The sequence below is a fragment of the Erinaceus europaeus genome, chromosome 8 (genome assembly GCF_950295315.1).
Source record: "Erinaceus europaeus chromosome 8, mEriEur2.1, whole genome shotgun sequence".
In the NCBI taxonomy this organism is placed as follows: domain Eukaryota; kingdom Metazoa; phylum Chordata; class Mammalia; order Eulipotyphla; family Erinaceidae; genus Erinaceus; species Erinaceus europaeus.
The window spans coordinates 43,367,109-43,382,735 of NC_080169.1; the positions used below are offsets into that span (position 1 = coordinate 43,367,109).

General features: G+C 38.9%; 1 protein-coding gene and 1 long non-coding RNA gene across 2 annotated transcripts in view; one reads left to right on the top strand and one right to left on the bottom strand.

The window, feature by feature from the left end:
• Positions 1-15,627, top strand: part of THSD7A (thrombospondin type 1 domain containing 7A) — a 581,601-nt gene that overhangs the window by 429,718 nt on the left and 136,256 nt on the right. The gene's annotated exons all lie outside the window — the stretch shown is intronic.
• LOC132539895 (uncharacterized) overlaps positions 1-15,627 on the bottom strand; it is a 375,892-nt gene that overhangs the window by 187,236 nt on the left and 173,029 nt on the right. The gene's annotated exons all lie outside the window — the stretch shown is intronic.

Consider the following 15,627-nt stretch of genomic DNA (forward strand, 5'->3'; position numbering starts at 1 on the left):
ATTCAGGACCTGAAATAAACAACAACAATAACAAAAAGTTATTTTAAATAAAACAAGATGATACAGTGGTTTAATATTATTTGCATTAATTAAATAAGTAAATGTAAAATTAAGTTATAAATAGGGTAGGAGTAGCTAGCATAATGATTATGCAGAGACTTTCATGCTTGAGGCTACAAAGTCCCAGATTATATCTCCTCATGACCATAACCATAGCTGTGGTCTGGTAAACTAATAATAATAATAGATAAATAAATAAATAAATAAATAAATAAATAATGGGCTGGTAAAATAGCTCACTTGGATAGTGTGCTGCTTTGCCACTTGTGCAATCCAGGTTCAAGCCTGTCCCATACCAAATTGATGAAAGATTTGGTGCTATGTTCTCACTATCTGTCTACAAAAAATGTTATAAATATTACTGTCAGAATTTGACTTCAACTTTAAACACCTTGTCAAATGTGAGCTGAAGGGCGGCTCTGTTCATTGAGACCCCCCCTAGCTGGAAGAAAGCATATAGAGAAAGCATTGTTGAAACAAGCATTGTTGAAACAAGTAAATGCACCCATTTATTACTTTCAGCACCCATTTATTTCCAGCAGAGCCTCTTATCACATCTTGTCTACTGAAATAGCTTAGACATGCTCAGTAGTCAGCTGTTACATGGGAAGTGTAATGTCAGCATGACATCATATATTAGGGCCAGGCATAACAGGTATCAGGTGCAGAAAGTACCAAATGCAACACTGGCTTTAAGCCAGAAAAAGAGTCTTGAGCCAAGTCTACATCTGGAAGCCAAGACTATCATCTGGGACTTACACCTACATACTGACATTTAGTCAGAATTGAGTAGACAGAATAGCTCCTAGACACTAATTTGCCAGAATCATTTGTAGACTTTTACCTAAATTATAAAAATATATTTGATATATTGTCATGCAACTTTAAGATATGCAGATTGCCAGGCAGTAGTGCAGCAGGTTAAGCACACATGGCGCAAAACACAAAGACCAACATAAGGATCCCAGTTCGAGCCTCTGGCTCCCCACCTGCACGGGAAGTGAAGTAGGTCTGCAGGTGTCTATCTTTCTCTCCGCCTCTCTGTATCCCCTCCTCTCTCGATTTCTCTCTGTCTTATCCAACAACAACGACAACAACAACAACAATAGAAAAACAAGGACAACAAAAGGCAAAAAAAAAAAAAAAATCCTCCAGGAGCAGTGGATTCGGAGTACAGGTGTCAAGCCCCAGCAAAAAAAAAAAAGTTATACAGATTTTCTATTTGATACACTTATATAGTGCACTATTACAACCGTTAGTGCTAACTGTATGCTAAAGAAGAAAATCAACCAGAGAAAGATACTACATGGAATCATTTATATGTGAAATCAAAGGAATCCAAAACTATGGAAACAAAGTAAAATATTATTTACTAGGAGCTAAGATGTTATGTGAATGGGGAGATGTTGCACCAAAAATATTCAAACATCCAGCTAGAAAATGAGTAAGTTCTGCTGCTCTAATGCACAGTATATTGATTATAAATAGCAAAGCAACTCTACCACTCCTTGAGCCCATATTTTTTTCATTCTTGTTTGATAGAAACAGAGAGAAAGAGAGAGAGACAGAGAGAGAGAGATGTACAACACTCTTCTACCATATGTGCAACTTTTTCTTTGGAGGGTTGCACTCAGATCCTCCTGCCTGGTAGTACGTGTACTCTCCTAGTGAACCACTGTCCATCCCTTTTTTAAAATGAGTATTCATGTCCAGGGAAGTAGCTCAGTGGTAGAGAACATTTTTGTGTGTGTATTAGGCCTTCAGTTTAATCTTTTTCAACAACAAATAAAATAAAGTACAGTGAATAATGATGATCATTTCCTTTGTAATATCATGGTGAGAACTTAAAAATGGCATGATGGGAGAAGCCAGAAAAAGAAAGACTAATACTGAATGGTCTCACGTCTAAGTGGAATTTAAGAATAAAGAAAAGTGGGGGCTGGGTGGTAGTGGGTTAAGGGCACATAGTACTAAGTGCAAGGACCTGTGCAAGGATCAAGGTTCAAGCCCCTGGCTCCCCACCTATAGGGGGCTGTTTCACAAGCAGTGAGGAATCTTTCTCTCCTTTCTCTCCCCCTCTATCTTCTCCTCCTCTCTCAGTTTCTATTTGTCCTAACATCCTAACAATAATAACAAAAATAACAAAAATTTAAAAAAAGGAAAAAGGATAGCTACCAGTAGCTGTGGATTTGTGGTTCAGGCACAAAGCCCCAGCAATAACCCTGGAGGCAAAAAAAAAAAAAAAAAGCAGGGAAAAGAGGAGGTGAAACTTGGACTGAGTATGGAATATTGAAGGAGGGAAAGAAGGAACAGGCTGAAGGGATATTGGATTCTTTTGTGTGTCCTAAACATAACTCAAAGGAAGATGAAGTTTTATCTATGTGTTTTAACTATACTATAAATAATTAAGTCCCCCAATAATTTTTTTAAAAAAATGCAGTGAATATTTCTGCGATCTTTCTTTGTAGATAACAACTGAAAAAATCTCTGATAGGACCTGAATCTTTACAAATCCCCACCAAGTTTGAAAAACTGTGAAATAGATTTTTTATTTTGTCTTTTCTCAGAGACTTGTTCTCACTGTCCTTAAATGTCAGTATATATTGGACCTGGGTGGTGGCACACCTGGCTGAACACAAATGTTACAATGCTCAAGGACCTAGGTTCAAGCCCCCAATCCCACCTGCAAAGGGAAAGCTTTGAGAGTGGTGAGGCATTATTGTAAGTGTCTCTGTCTCCCTCTCTATCATCCCTTCCCCTCTCTATTTCTGGCTGTCTCTATTCAATAAATAAATAAATAAAGATAATAAAAAAATTTTAAATCAAAACAAAAAAATTAAGTATATATTAACTGGTTCCTGTGTTCCATTTTAGCGATTATATTTCACAAATCTCTATCAAGACAGATAAAAATGCTTTACTGAAGTCTCATATTTGCTTTCTGCAAATATCCCTCAATCATTATTTTGTTTTAACTTTACAAAGACTCTATATCAACTGCTGAGCTAGTAATGCTTCTTCTCTATCAATTACATACATTCATTACAAACTCTTGTAATTGCTAACTCTCCGATGGCCCTGGGTGTTTTGTAAATACTACTCATGAAATAGGATGGGAATTCCTAGCATCTCTGTGGCTTGCAATGTAAAAATAAACAACTTATAGACCAGTTAATAGGACTTTCCCTATAGCTAATACTTCATTTTCCCTAGATTTATGTTTTTGTCATTTGCTAGCAGATATTTCATTGCAACTACAAAGATTAAAGCGACATAGTATAATTTATACACCTGTAAGCTCTCAGCCTAGTTAGATGATCCAAGCACTTGGTGTTTCTTTTTTTCAATGTTTTAAAATTTTTGTTTGTATTATTGATTTACAAAATTATAATATAGTTCCACACCACTCCTACCACCAAAATTCTATGCCCTCACCTTCCCATAATAGTTCAACCCATTCTTAGATAAAGGTTGACTATTTTTCTTTCAAGTTCACGTGTTTCAATTCTCTGTAGTCCATTTTTGAAATAATTCGGTAGCTGACCTTCACTTCCTTATTACTTCACTAAGCATAATCTCTCCAGTTCCATCCATTCTATCCTAGAGGAGGCAATACAGTGTTGAGCTTCTGCCTCACACCTGTGAGAATAACCATCATTAAAAATCAGGAAATGATAAGTGTTAGAGAGGATTTGGAGAGAGAGGAATTCTATTACACCTCTGGTGGGAATGCAAACTGGTGCAGACATTACGGAAAACATATACAAGTAGATATTCCTTATGATCTATCAACACCACTCCTAGGCATTTATCCAAAGGATATAAAAACACTACAAAGGGATTTATGAGCCTCCATGTTCATAGCAGCATTATTCACAATAGCCAACACATGGGAACAACTTAAATGTCCATCAGCAGATGACTGGATAAAGAAATTATGGGACATATACTCAATGGAGTAATATTTAGCAACTTTTAATTTTTCTTTATGGGGGCCACTGGGGGCAAATTAGAAATTTTTTAGTTAACCATGGTATAAAGTAGTCGTAGCAGTGTTATTGACCAATGATTCTACATAAAAGTTCACAGGAAAGATTAGAAATATGAGTTTCTCTGAAAAAGAATGTGATACGGGGTAACCAAGAGGGGACAAAAAAACTATATAAAAAATCACTCCATGTTCTGGGGAAACAGCATAATGGCTATACAAAACGATTTTCATACCTGAGGCACCAAAGGCTCTGGGTTTGATTCTAGGCACTACCATAAGCTAGCACTACCAAGATGAACCATGCTTTAGTAAAATTAACTTATTAATTCACAAATAAAACAATAAATCACTCCAAGAGCCCTTAGCCACAAAGAGCCCAACAAATTTCTGTGAGGGACTAAGATTGAACTTAAAAGTTGCTTTGAGGTAGTACAGTGAAAGGCTAGCAAGAACAATACGGGAGATCTATTACTACATAGCAAATGGATTTTACTGAAATAATTTATGTAAAAGAGTCTTTTTACAGAAACTTTAAAAATGAAATTTAAAATAATAAAAATTTTCGCTCATTGAGTTTACAACTTTTCAAAATGATCCTACTGTAGAATGCTTCTCATTTCACATTGTAATTTAGTTGTATAATAGCACTCTCAGAAGTAGTTTTTCCCTTCTAGTCCAGAAGATGCATGTGTTTTTGTTGATTGAAAATAGTTGCATGAATATATGTAACTTACAGCTAAATAAATCATGACAGATGAGTGAGAAAACAGCACGCTGGTTCATAGAAAAGCAAGTGGTTCTCTATGCATAGTATATAATGAAAGCATAAGACATAAATAGATAAAGAAATTTAAATTTCAACTAATAGGCAGTGAGGATATTGTGATGATTGTATATGCATTATAGAAACACATCTTCAAAATAAGAATAATAGATGAGTGCAAAGAGAATGGAATGCAACATCAAAGAAGATGTGCCATGAGCTGGAAAAGAATATGGAGTCAGGAATATTTAGAACATCAAATACATCATACTTACTACATGGATGTGAAAGAGAACAAGGAAGAAAATAATTTGGGAACTCTTCATTTATATGATAAGATGTGTAGTTTCTCTTAGAAAAAAAAGATAATTATAATACTCAATTCATGGGTTATTCACTTCAGAAAGTTTATCGTGTAAATCTTATAGTTATAAAATGACTATGTGAAAGTACTTTGTAAAAAGATCTCAAGAAAACATGAGAATTCTTACTTTCTCATATCAACACTTTTAAAAAAAATGTTATTGCTTGTTAATAAATAAGTAAATATAAATGAATAACACCTTTGATTATCAGATATCAAGATAATTTTTAAAAGTGTACCAGTCATGAACTTAAACACACACAAGCCAACTGTTTCTAAGGCTTGTGAGAATTAGTGGTTATCTCTGGGGGTGGAAGGGTGGAGATACAAAATTCCAGTGGTGGGTATGGTGTGTAACTATATACTGTAATCTTACATTCTTGTAAGCTACTATTAATCACAAATTTAAAAAAATTAAAAATTGTATAAGTGGTTTGATAACTGTTTGCAGGATTGTAAGAATTATAGGAATATAGTTCCACACTGCATCCACCATCAAAATTCTGTGCCCTTCTCCCCAACACCATTGTTCCCACAAAGTCTTAGAAACAGTTTGGCTACTTTTTTCCCCCCAAAAGTTCATGTATTTACATAATTATGTGTTTCAATCCACATATAGCTAGACCAAACTTTATTAAATGTAATTACCTCCAGTTTCTCCATTTTGTCCCAAAGTAAACTATACTTTTAAAAAAACATAAATTATAAAGTAGTATTCCATTTAGTATATATCTATAGCTTCATACCTACTTACCTGTCACTAGATGTTTAGGCTGCTTTTGCTCATTGACTATCGTCAAGATGAATTGTTTTTTGTTTTTCTTTTGCCTCCAGGGTTATTGCTGGGGCTTGGTGTCTGCACTAGGAATCCACTGCTGCTGGAGGCTATTTTTTCCCTTTTGTTGCCCTTGTTTTTTATCGTTGTTGTTATTGTTGTTGTTGTTATTGATGTTGTTGTTGCTGGATAGGACAGAGAGAAATGGAGAGAAGAGGGGAAGACAGAGAGGGGGAGAGAAAGATAAGCACCTGAAGACCTGCTTCACTGCTTGTGAAGAGACGCCCCTATAGGTGGGGAACTGGGGGCTGGACCTGGATCCTTAAGCTTTGCACCATGTGCGCTTAACACGCTGCACTACCGCCCAGCCCCCAAGATGAATACTTTAGATTATTTTTTTTATTTATTTTTTATTTAAGAAAGGATACATTAACAAAACCATAGGGTAGAAGGGATACAACTCCACACAATTCCCACCACCCAATTTCCATATCCCATCCCCTCCCATGGTAGCTTTCCCATTCTCTATTCCTCTGGGAGCATGGACCCAGGATCCTTGTGGGTTGCAGAAGGTGGAAGGTCTGGCTTCTGTAATCGCTTGGCGCTGAACATGGGCGTTGACTGGTCAGTCCATACTCCCAGTCTGCCTCTCTCTTTCCCTAGTAGGGTGAGTCTCTGGGGAAGCGGAGCTCCAGGACACATGGGTGGGGTCTTTAGTCCAGGGAATCCTGGCCGGCATCCTGATGGCATCTGGAACATGGTGGCTGAAAAGAGAATTAACATACAAAGCCAAACAAATTGTTGAACAATAATGGACTCAAAGGTTGGAATAATGGAGAGGAAGTGTTGGGGGGGGGGGTACTCACTGCAAACCCTAGTGTACTTCTGCTTTCAGGTATATATTTTGCAGTTATTTATGGATACATGTGAACATATGCTCTCACAGAACCTGGTGTATATCTAGGTTTGGGGACTTTGTTAGAAAGTGAACCACCTGTTCTACTTGTGTTTTCTTTTCTGATCTTGTTTTTCAACTTCTGCCTGAGAGTGAGATCATCCCATATTCATCCTTCTGTTTCTGACTTATTTCACTCAACATGATTATTTCAAGAAAACTCAAGTAGAACCTGAAATGGACTTGGTATATTGCACCCAAGTAAAAGACTCTGGGGTGGGTGGGTGGGGAGAATACAGGTCCATGAAGGATGATAAATGACATGTGGGGGTTGTATTGTTAAATGGGAAACTGGGGAATGTTATGCATGTACAAACTATTGTATTTACTTTGAATGTAAAACATTAATTCCCCAGTAAAGAAATAAATTTAAAAAAAAGAAAGAAAGAAAGAAAGAAAGAAAGAAAGAAAGAAAGAGAACCACCTGGAATGGAATTAGAGAATACTATGAAAGGAAAGGTCTCACCCGAGTAATGAAGCTGAAGGGTTCCTAAAGTCACTATAGAAATATCTCAGCTGGTAGTACGCAGAACTTGCATGTATGAAGTTTCTAAGCCCTGCTTATATTAGAATAGTGCCCTGGCTTTCTTCTCATTCTACTTTGAAATTTATCTGATTTCTCTCTCATTTCCCCTTTTCTCGATCACTGTATATTTGTCTTCTTTCAATGTTATAATTCTTTTTACGGACATGTCACATATATCCTAATGTGCTGGTAAAAATCTGCACAGTTCTGATAAAAAATTAGATAATGTAAATAATCTGTATATGCCTTACATTAAAATAGAATTGGTTATGTATTCATGTTTTAATATTGTGTTCTTGATTTAGTTTGGAGCTAAAAAAATGTTGAAGCTATAAGAACCCTCTGAAAGCAGTTTATCTTTTAGAAACTTCAGTGAAATTAATTCAGTATATACTTTACCCAGAGAAAAAGGCTATGCTTTAATCTCAATTCTTATTTGTTTGACTTGTACGGAAATCTTCATGAATTTTAGTGTAATTACTTCAAACAAATGTTCATTTCTCTTATCCTCATAATAAAGAATATGGTAGAGTAAAAAGGGTTACTTTGAAAGCATCAATGAATTATCTTAATACTTTTCATAAAAATAGACCAAACAGAGGTTTAGTTGTGACTTTTTTCTCTTTTAAAAATCAAAGATGTGGGAGTCCAGCGGTAGCACAGTGGTTAAGCACAGGTAGTGCGAAGCGCAAGGACCGGAGTGAGGATCCAGGTTTGAGCCCCCGGCTCCCCACCTGCTGGGGAGTTGCTTTTCAAGCGGTTAAGCAGGTCTGAGGTGTCTCTTTTTCTCTCCTCCTCTCTGTCTTCCCCTCCTCTCTCCATTCCTCTCTGGTTGTCCAACAACAACGAAATCAACAACAACAACAATAATAAAACAACAAGGGCAACAAAAGGGAATAAATAAATTAATAATAATAATAAAATGAAATAAAGTAAAAAATAAAAGATGTGGAAGTCAGGCAGTAGCTCAATGGGTTAAGCACACATGGCTCAAAGTGCAAGAACCAGCATAAGGATACCGGTTTGAACCCCCAGCTCCCCACCTGCAGGGGGGTTGCTTCACAGATGGTGAAGCATGTCTGCAGGTGTGCACACATGGCTCAAAGTGCAAGGACCAGCATAAGGATACCAGTTTGAGCCCCCAGCTCCCCACCTGCAGGGGGGTTGCTTCACAGATGGTGAAGCATATCTGTAGGTGTCTATCTTTCTCTCCTTCTCTCTGTCTTCCCCTCCCCTCTCCATTTCTCTCTGTCTTATCCAACAACAATGAAATCAACAACAACAATAATAATAATATCCACAACAACGTCAAACAAGGGCAACAAATGGAAAGAAATAGCCTCCGGGAGCAGTGGATTTGTAGTGCAGGCCCCAAGCCCCAGTACCATGGAGGCAAAAAAAAATCAAAGATGCTAAAAGGTTATCAATTGTCTACTGTTAATAATACTATTAGTAATAATAATTTTGTGATTTATTTTCTTTTTATTAGAAATTTAATATCAATTTACAGAATTATGAGATAACGGGTATAATTTCACAATTTTCCTACCGTCATAGTGCTATATTTAAATATATTTATAAGTATTTGCTCATTTTTCTTTTTCTTTTTTTAACACACAAGCTTATTTATTTATTTATTAGGAAGTAGAGGCAGAGATAAATTGAGAAGGGAGGGGGAGATAGAGAGGAAGAAAGACACTTGCAGCCCTGCTTCATCACTTATGAAGCTTTCCCCCTAAAGGTGGGGAACAAGGGCTTGAACCTGCATCCTTGCAAACTCTAATGTGCACTTAACCAGGTGTGCCACTGCCTCATTTGTCCATTTTTTTCTATGGTCCTGCCTTCTCTTCCTTTCTAAGTTATACCTACACCTGTTGATACTTCTGAATGTACTTCCTTTCTTTCCTTTTCCTTCTCTTTAGCTTTTTTTTTCCCTTTTGTTGCCACTGTTTTTTATTGTTGTAGTCATTATTGCTGTTGTTGTCATAGTTGTTGGATAGGACAGAGAGAAATGGAGAGATGAAGGGAAGTCAGAGAGGGGGAGAGAAAGATAGACACCTGCAAACCTGCTTCACTGCTTGTGAATTGACTCCCCTGCAGGTGGGGAGCCGGAGGCTCAAACTGGGATCCTTATGCAGGTCCTTGGTTTGTGCCATGTGTGCTACCGCCAGACTCCCTCTCTCTAGGTCTTGATAGAATTGGAGTTTGGCTTTGTATGTTAACTCTCTTTTCAGCCACCAAGTTCCAGATGCTAGCAGGATGCCAACCAGACTTCCCTGGACAGACAACCCCACCAATATGTCCTGGAGCTCTAATTCCCAGAGCCCCACCCTACTAGGGAAAGTGAGAGGCAGACTGGAGTATGGATCGACCAGTCAACACCCATGTTCAGTGGGGTAGCAATTACAGAAGACAGACCTTCCACCTTCTGCATCCATCTCACAATAACCTTGAGTCCATACTTCCAGAGGGTTAAAGAATAGGAAAGCTATCAGGGGAGGGGATGGCATATGGAGTTCTGATGCTGGGAATTGTGTGGAGTTATACTCTTCTTATCCTATAGTTTTAGCATATTTCCTTTTTATAAATAAATAAGAAGAAGTGGAGTTCAAAAGTCCTCTGGAAGTCCTTCCTGTCTTCTGTAATTACTTCTCCACTGGATATGGACATTAGCAGGTCCATCCATTAGAATGCCTTTTTTTCTTTTCTTTTTTCTTTCTTTTTGGCACAAAGGATATCAATGGGACTTTTTGCCTAACCTATTTCTTCACTACTGGAGGACATTTTGCTATTTTTATTTATCTTTACATAAAGAGAGAGATACAAAGATACAGGGAAGGAAGACAAGAAGACACAGTATAGCTTTATAATCCACTGCTTGCAAAGCTTCCTTCAGAAATGTGCTCCCATGTAGTGGCAACAGGGTTCAAACTCAGGTCCTCGCATATGACAAAGTGTGCACCCTCAAAATGAGCTAGTTCCTTCTCCCCAAATTATTTTAATCTATTTTTCTTTATGTTTTGGTAGCAGAGATGGTACAATTTCACCACCCACAGTTGATATTTTCATCCAGACATTCAGATGGAGAGACAGGGTAAAAGAGACAGAAAGAACCAGGAGAGAAAGAGAGGGAGAGACAGGACAACACTAGAACTTCACCCAGTGCTTTGGCACTGTCACATGGTGCTGCAGTTAGAGCCTAGGCTGTACTCACAGCAAGATATACACCCTAAATAGTGGGGAGTCTCTCTTGTCCCAGACATTAATTTATATATTTCAAAATAATACTTAGGCTTCTTTTCAGATAATATAAATCACTTGCCTTTTTAAAATGTTAAAGGTTGAAGTTGATACTAATAGGGTATTACTATTAAATTATATTCTTAATGTTTTATTTGTGAAGGAAGGGAAGTTAATAGCAAGACACATTGAACATTTCAATTCGACTTTGAGTTCATAAAAACCAATAAACCAAGATTTTTGCTTCCTTTTCCAACCTCTTATTTATTTATTTAAGAAAGGAGACATTAAGAAAATCACAGGATAGGGGGGTACAACTCCACACAATTCCCACCACCAAATATCCATATCCCATCCCCTCCCCAATAGCATTCCCACTCTCTATCCCTCTGGGAGCATGGACCCAGGGTCGTTGTGGGTTGCAGAAGGTGGGAGGTCTCGCTTCTGCAATAGCTTCCCTGCTGAACATGGGCATTGACTGGTCGATCCATACTCCCAGTCTGCCTTTCTCTTTCCCTAGAAGGGTGAGTCTCTGGGGAAGCTGAGCTCCAGGACGCATTGGTGGGGTCTTAAGTGAAGGGAAGCCTGGCTGGCATCCTGATGGCATGTGGAACCTGGGGGCTGAAAAGAGAGTTAACATACAAAGCTGTTGTTTACAACAGGCTGGCTTCACGAGAGGAGACAGACGACCCGGGACTCATGGCTGGGTTGTACGCGGTATCTCTTTATTCATGCAGGATGCAACGCAATCTATACCAAGCTAAGCTAAACTAACTACTACAAACAATCTTGTCCTTATCAATATACTAGCCCAAGGGCAACAAAAGGGAATAAATAAATAAAATTTTTTAAAAAAATTTTTTAAAAATTAAAAAATAAAATAATAAATATACTAGCCCAGTAGGGTGGGAACAGGATGCAACGCAGAGAGGGTGGAGAGAAAAGTGACTGGTGAAAATCAGGGTATGACAAGGAGAGGGGGTGGAGCAGGCAAGAATTCTACCACTGAACCACCAATGCCCTGGATGGAGGGTAGTGCTTGTTAACAGCGATTATGTAAATAGAATGAAGTGGTTATGTAAATAGAATAGTGTTAAGCAAGGGGGATTAAACTAATGAAACAGAAGGGGTTTTTAGAAGCATACCAACAATTCCCTCTTTCTTTTTAACTAATGACCATAGTATCAGGATTGTGGGGTGAGCAGAAACCTATATCGTACAGGTGTTTTCAAGAGAACTGGTATAAGACATGGAAAACAAAATAGGCCAACAGCAATAACCAATGTGATGCCAAGGGGAACGTTTCTTGCCTCAAAGGGCAAGGCCTAGCAGGCAAAAGGGCATTTCTTGCCTCTGGGAGCGCTTCATGCCTCTGGGGGCATCTCTTGCCTCAAAGGGCATTTCCTGCCTCTGTGGGCATAACCTAATAAGGAGGAGGAGTTTTCTGTCTCTGGGGACAGAGCCTGCAGGCGAGGGCACATGGTCTATAAAGTCTCAAGGCAATTGGCTGAAGTTAGTCTTTGAGAAACACAGCAGCGTGTACCAGTAAGTCTGATGGAGGTGTCAGTCCAAAGTAGCTGACCACAGAAGAAAATGCCAAGGGATGAAACACTGCATGTCTGTCTCGATGGGGAATGTCAGCCACCAGAATTCTGCTTTTCTGTAGAGAGTGATATTTGGAGTCTGTGAATCTGTTTCTTCAGGTCGTGCCAGGTCACATAATTGGTTTCTGGGGGTGCGTTGTAGTCATTCCATCTCGTGGGCGATGTCAGAAAACAGGAGTCCAAATGGATTTCCAGGAATTCCATTTGAGTAGATGCTTTTTCAGGTGAAGACTTGACAGCTGAAATTCACTTACTTGTCAAACAAAACTTGTAGCAGATTAGAAGTTTACTATAATTGATAACTCCATTATAATTGGAAGTCCTTTCTAGTATGATTTTAAGGTTTGTTTAAACAGTTTAAACTCAATAAAATGTGGAAAGGTAAACAGAAGAACCACGGTAGAAGCCTCAGGCATGAGAATAATTAACATAATCATTGCACTATCTTCCCCGCCCATAACTCATACCGTTTCAGGATTAAACATTTCAGATTTATGCCAAGACGTAAAAAAAGAAATCAAAGGAGGGAAAAAAACAATTTTTTGGATTGTTTCTGCATGTCTCTAGAAATCATGGCTGTGTCCAGCATTTTTTTTTAAGTCAATGTCAAACAAAAATTCAGTCATTCAAATCACTCTCTTATGAAACAGATCTCACCATGTAGCATCAAGAGTCCCTGGAGGGCGTCCTAGTCCAAAAAGCTCCTTGAAATTCCATTTAGGGTGCTTCTGACTGTTCCTGCTGGATTGCTTCAGGCACCCATTTTTAAAAGTGTCTTCCCATCGAAGAAAGAATCCAATCAGGAGAGTAGAACTAACCACGTGTCTCCATTCTTGGGGACTGTCAGGGTACTCGAGAATGTTCCTCAAATTAAAGTAGTCCTTCTCCATGGGAAACATTCGAGAAGAAGACCAGAAAGTCCCAGGGGAAATCCCCATGCATATCCCAAGGTCTACGATCATGGTCATAAAGAATCAAACTGTGCCCCGGAGGAAAATGTAGTCCTTTTCCTCTAGAAACATGGGAGAGGTAATCCAGAAAGTCCAAGGAGAAATCTCCATGCATCTCCCAAGCTCTATGATTAGGGTCACAAGAAACTAAAGTTCCCGGTCAGGGAAACAAAGTGTGGCCCAGAGCAAAATGTTCCAGAGACAGAGTAACTGTCTCATGATGAAACAGTAGAGGCTTTGGCAAACCTCTTCGTAAGCAGAAGAGAAGACCATAGTGCATAGGTAGGCAAAGTCTTCACTTATCTGGGAGTTGCACAGGTCCGGCCCCACGTTGGACACCATATGTTGTTTTCAAAGGGCTGGCTTCACGAGAGGAGACAGACGACCCAGCACTCATGGCTGGGTTGTACACAGTATCTCTTTATTCATGCAGGATGCAACGCAATCTATACCAAGCTAAGCTAAACTAACTACTACAAACAATCTTGTCCTTATAAATATACTAGCCCAAGGGCAACAAAAAGGAATAAAAAATAAAAATTAAAAAAAATAAATAAAATAATAAATATACTAGCCCAGTAGGGTGGGAACAGGATGTGATGCAGAGAGGGTGGAGAGAAAAGTGACTGGTGAAAATCAGGGTATGACAAGGAGAGGGGGCGGAGCAGGCAAGAAGTCTACCACTGAACCACCAATGCCCTGGAGGGAGGGTGGTGCTTGTTAACAGCGGTTATGTAAATAGAATGAAGTGGTCATGTAAATAGAATAGTGTTAAGCAGGGGGGATTAAACTAATGAAACAGAAGGGGTTTTTAGAAGCATACCAACACAAAGCCAAATAAATTGTTGAAGAATCATGGACCCAAAGGTTGGAATAGTGGAGATGAAGTGTTGGGGGGTACTCACTGCAAACTCTAGTGTACTACTGCTTTCAGGTATATATTTGCCCTAGTTTATGGATACCTGTGAACATATGCTCTATCTCCTGGAACCTGGTCTATATCTAGGTTTTGAGACTTTGTTTGGAAGTGAACCACCTGGGATGGTATTAGAGAATACTATGAAAGGAAAGGTCTCACCCGAGTGATGAAGATGAAGGGTTGTCATTCCACACCTGAAGTCTCTGGACACAGTTTGAAATGAAACATGCTGGGGTGGCACTTTTTGCATTGATTAGGTTGCAATCAGTAGATGCAATATTATTTGATATAAATTGGGAGAAGCATATGGGAAAGTGGGCCCTACCCTAGGGTCCCAGGACTGGGGGAAGTTTAGGCTCTATAGTGGAAATGTGAGGTTCCTGCTGTCTTTGGGTTCAAGAAGACAATGGATAGTTACTGTTATCATCACATTATTTGGTAATTGGGTTAGCTTTGAAAAGTCCCTTTGCTAGACATACAATCATTTCCCCCCTCATATTAATTAAATAGTGATTTATATTACTACAGTTTAATAGGTGTGTACATAAACACCATTCCCATCACCAAAAGATTGTGTCCCATCCCACCCCCACACCCCCACCACACCCACTGGCCCAGCAAGCAGCATGTCCACCCTCCCCCTCACCACAGGGTTTTTACTTTGGTGCCCTACTTTCAATTTAGTCAGATCCTGCCTTTAGTTTCCCTTTCAGATCTTCTTTCTCAACTTCTGTTGGTGACTGGGATCATCCCATACTCATCTTTATCTTTCTGACTTAGCTCACTTAACATAATTCCTTCTAGCTCTGACCAAGATGGGTCAGAGAAGTTGAGTTCATTGTTCTTAGTAGCTGCATAGTATTCCATTGTGTATATATACCACAGCTTTCTTAGCCACTCATCTGTTGTTGGGCACCTGGATTGCTCCCAGGTTTTAGCTACTGTGAATTGTGCTGCTGTGAACATAGGAGTACACACCACTTTTTGGTTGTTTGTTATGGAGTCCTTGGGGTATATCCCCAGGAGAGGAATTACTTGATCATATGGAAGGTCCATGTCTAGCCTTGTGAGAGTTCTCTAGACTGCTCTCCACAGAGGCTGGACCAATTTACATTCCCACCAGCAGTGCAAAAGGGTTCCTCTGTCCCCACAGCTTCTCCAACATTTGTTGCTGCTGTCCTTTTTGATGTATGCCATTCTCACAGGAGTTAGGTGGTATCTCAATATTGTCTTTATTTGCATTTCTCTGACAATCAGCGACCTAGAGCAGTTTTTCATATGTTTGTTAGCCTTTTGGATCTCCTCTGGAGTGAATGTTCTGTTCATATCCTCTGCCCATTTATGGAAGGGGTCATTTGCTTTTTTGGTACTAAGTTTGCTAAGCTTCATTTTCCAACCTCTTATACAAGGTAAAATAAACAAATTTAAAGCAGATATGCACCTGTATATATCACCATCAGCACTTGATCTTTCTATACTT